Consider the following 4,684-nt stretch of genomic DNA (forward strand, 5'->3'; position numbering starts at 1 on the left):
CAGTAGTTAAGCACAAATGAGCCAACAGTGGTCAACAAATGTCCCAGTAATGGGCTAATTGTGGTAAAAAAAAAGCTAAAAAATTATCCACTATTGGTATATGTGATATTTATTAATGGACCTTCCATTACCATTTTTTTGGCTCCTACTATGTCTACTAACAAGGGGTGAGGTTGACAAAAAAGATGACGGTTATTGGTCTTATGTCCACTACTGGTTTCTTTCCCCTATTATCTCATGCACCTCTACAAAGGAGTTGTTTGCACAACCACAACCATTTCTAACCTCCTCCTTAATGGCTACTACAATTAGACACTTTGAGTAATGATCTCTTACCCTAAGTAGTGTTCACACTAGATATCATCATTTCCTACTCTTTGAATAAGATGTATTCATATCTTTTTAAAATTTTGAAATGCTTAAGATGGTAGGATAACTAATTATTTAGTCTTCTAAATAATTCAAATCTTCTTCCTTTTATAAAATAATATTTATTTAATGGCTATTTTTATCTTGATATATAAAACACTAAAACAAAATTATATTATGCACAAACCATTTTTTTATTATTATCAAATATCAAAATATATTTTATTAATATCACATATTAAAGTATACCTTTAAAAATAAAAAATAAAATGAAAACCATAAGGTAAGGGTGAGGAGAAAACTATAAGTTAAAAAGCTTTTTAGCATTTATGGAATCTCGGTGTTTTTCTATGAATTCTACTGTGATTGTCTTTATTCAATAATTTATAAGACGGAATGTGCCGAAAAGGCAGTTGACCGCATAGCGCAGTGGATTAGCGCGTTTGACTTCGGATCAAAAGGTCGTGGGTTCGACTCCCACTGTGGTCGGCAAGTAAAATCCATAATGTGAAACTTGCAAAAAATAAGTGCCTTATATTTCACAATAGGCATTTTTAAGTAAAATCATTCTGTACAAATCAAATCAGATCACGCACTGGGTGGTTGAGAGCACATTTTGCATATGTATCTATGCAAGCATTTCCAAATATAACATCTGACAGAAATCTATCTTCTCTCCCAGTTCAATGGATGTCCATATCTCCATCCAAAGCTATCATTGTTGAGTTGAGATTTGCATTTACTTCAAAATTTGAAACCTCTTTCCATCAAATCCATTTTACATATATTTTGCGGGCTACAAGTCTGAAGATGTAAATTGGTGAGAAATGGTGATGTTTGTGGCACCACCATACTCAACATGCACAGTGCAGACCCACAAAAGGATCACCGTGGATAATGAAGTTTTTCATGCAATCATTGGAAGAAAGTGTTAAATAATGGTATAGCCACATTTCAAACAGCAACATAGACTCATGGGATTATTTTATGACAGTTTACATATTGTAGTATGGAGAAATAGTGGATCCTAAATTTACAATGAGTTGACTGCCATAAAGAAAGGAACTAATGAAATAATTGTTGATTTCAACAATAGGTTTGCCATGATAATGATAAACATTCTTCCTCATGTAAGACCAAATGAATCAATTTGTTTGATCTTATATTGACAAGCATTTTATTTTGAAAATGGGATATTTGTTGGGATAAGGTGTCATCCTAAGTTGCCATTCACTTTGTGGGTCTTCTTGGTGAGGTGGCATCCTACATGGCAGTGATGAGATGGCATAATCTCTTTTTTAGGAAATTGGTGTCCACTTGGAATATTCTACATTTTGGGAAGGTGCTGTCATATATTTCCAACTTGAAGTGGAAATTGATTTGGCAGTTTCTTATGTTGACTAAAGAGTCTTGGCTTGTGTTTTTTATTATGGATTGGAGTTGTATTTAAGCAGTTAATATTTATGGTGGAGTTCACTTTTGACAAGTGGTGTGAGGTCAGGAAAGTGCCTATTCCTAGTTATGGGAGTTGCTATGTTGAACTTGATTTACATTGGGCAAGATAACCATTTTGAATGAGATAGGTGTTAGTGCTTTGGAAGGTTGCTATGTGCAACATGTCATGATAATGGCAATTATATTATTTATTACATGACTTACCTCTTAGGCTTTGAAGTTGGTTTTGGAAACCATGGAAGCCTACTACTTTGTGTTGAGCTTTAAAAATATGTGATGCCTTGACTTATTTTGTAAGAGGGGTTGAAGATTTTGAGAGACATTGTTATATTGCCGGAATTACTCCCAAATCCTATAATGGTGTGAAGACTCCTAAAGAGCATTGGCTTTGTGCATTGTATTGTAACTGTTGTTGTTGTTGATAATACAATTGAGTTAGGCTTTTAGAGTGTGGATTTTTTCCTAAAAGGGATTTCCCACGTACATGTTGTGTTATGTGTTTATTCTATTTTGAATATTTTAAATCTTTAATTAGATGTGCATTTGAATCTGTAATTGTTAAAGGGTTTAGAAATATTTTGCATTCACTCTCTTGATAGCTCAGTGTAGGAAGTTGTATTCCGCTACCTGGTTTCCTTTCAGTTGATATCAGAGCTTGATCACCTTTGATCTCAGTTGTGGGGATTGTTGTGTTTTTTAAACTGATCTGATTTCAATGGGAGTTTTGCAAAAGTGATTTTCTTGATATCCTATTGCAAATAAAGATGGCAAGCACATTTGGAAGGATTGAGATGGAAAATAATTGTTTCGGTGAATCATTGGTTGCAGCTTTGGCAATGCAGGCATCTAAAGATGTGTGGTTGATAGACTCTGAGGCATCTTTTCACATGACCTCACATAGAGATTGGTTCTCGAAATATGAAGAATTTGATGGTGGAAGGTGTATCTCGGTGATGATTCTCATCTGGAAATAGTTGGTCATGGAAGAGTCTAGATTAAATTCCCCGATGGCAGAGTGAAGGGAATTGACGATGTCTTGCATATCATCGGTTTGGCACGAAACCTCCTTTTAGTGAGTAAATTGAATGATGTGGGTGTGCAAGTTGTCTTCTCAAGTGGAGGATGTAAGATGACTAGAGGAGCTATGGTTTTCGCTAGAGGAGTTCAGATAGGAACCTTGTTCAAGTTGGATGCATGCACTGTTCAATGCAATAGTTCTTCTAATAAGTCGAAGAAGATAAAATATTTAGATTTTTCATCCTCACTGTCGGATAAAGTAGTGAAGAAATTTGTTGCATCTACTTTCGATAGTCATGTCCTTTGGGTACCTAAGGGTGCTAATTCTTTGGAAATGAAGCTTCCTGCAGAGAAGACAATGTTATGGCACTAGAGACTCGGCCATATTGGTGAGAAAGGTCTCTGAACCTTAACATCTAAGAGTCTTGTAGAAGGCCTTGAAGATTGCAATCTCGAGTTTGACTTTTGTGAACATTGTATCTTTGGTAAACAAAACCGTGTACAATTTTATAAAAGTTCTCATAAGTCTTCTGAGGTGTTCTGAGGTGTTGGACTACATTCATGCGGATGCGTTTGGTCTTGTAAATGTTCCTTCGTTATCAAAATCTATATACTTTGTATCTTTTAAAAGATGATTACAGTAGGAGGACATTTGTTTATTTCCTCAAAGAGTAAGGCTGAAGTCTTTAGTCGGTTTAAGGAGTTTAAATCCTTCATTGAAAATCAGATTGATAGGAAGATTAAATGTTTGAGAACTGACAACGGTGGTGAGTTTTGTTTTATAGAGTTTGATAAGTTTTGTAAAGAGCACGGGATTGAAATACATAAGACAACTCCATACACCCCTCAATAGAATGGATTTGCAAAGAGAATGAACAGGACGTTGATGGAGAGGGCTAGGAGTATGCTAAGTGGAGTTGGCCTTGAGCAGAAGTTTTGGGCTGAGGTTGTAGCCATTTCATGTTATCTAATCAACATATCTCCTACATAAGCTCTTGTTGATAAGACACTCATAGAGGCATGGTCTAGTAAAAAGCCTTCATTAAGGCATCTCAGAGTATTTGGTTGCAAGGCATATGCACATGTGTCAAGTGAGAAGAGGTCTAAGTTGGAAAACAAAGTGGTTAAATGTATCTTCATTGGCTATGGTGTTGTTGTGAAAGGGTACAAGATTTGGGATCCAGTGGCCCAAAAGGTTCTTTATAGAAGAAGTGTAATTTTCAAAGAGATTAAGCCTTCCACTGTATTATTGCAGCCAAAGAAAAAGGAGGAAAAGAAGGAGGTAGTTCAAGTTCCACTTACTCCAACAAGAAATGAACTACACACTCCTAGTGGACCTGATAATGAGGAGAGCTCTAGTAGTTCTGAGCATTTTGAAGAAGATTAAGAACCTCAACCTCAACTATTGAGGAGGTATATGCGTGATAGGCAACAATCGAATAGATTTGGTTATTCACCAGAAAGGTTTAGTTATTCATTATTGGATTCAAATTGTGTTTTTTCCTTGATTGCTAACACTGATGAGCCTAGGACTATTAGAGAGGCTATGGGTATGGATGATGTAGATTCCTGGAAGAAAGCCATGGACAAAGAGATGACTTCTTTGAGGAAAAATGATACTTGGGATCTGGTACCTTTGCCTGATGGATGTAAACCTGTTGGTTGTAAATGGGTGTTCAAGAAGAAGTTGGGTCTTGAAGGCAGTGTTGAAAAGCATAAGGCATGGTTGGTCGTGAAGGGGTATTCACAAAAGGAGGGAATTGACTTTGATGAGATTTTCTCTCTTGTAGCAAAGCTGAAATCCATTCATTTTCTGTTATCACTTGCAGCGACTTATGATTTG

The 4,684-nt window shown here is 36.0% G+C and overlaps 1 non-coding gene across 1 annotated transcript; it reads left to right on the forward strand.

The window, feature by feature from the left end:
- The first annotated feature begins 784 nt into the window (after positions 1 to 784).
- Positions 785 to 858, forward strand: TRNAR-UCG (transfer RNA arginine (anticodon UCG)). The gene has a single exon. It is a non-coding gene; the product is annotated as a tRNA-Arg (tRNA).
- Positions 859 to 4,684: the final 3,826 nt, after the last annotated feature.

Source organism: Cryptomeria japonica, chromosome 1 (assembly GCF_030272615.1).
Source record: "Cryptomeria japonica chromosome 1, Sugi_1.0, whole genome shotgun sequence".
Lineage (NCBI taxonomy): Eukaryota > Viridiplantae > Streptophyta > Pinopsida > Cupressales > Cupressaceae > Cryptomeria > Cryptomeria japonica.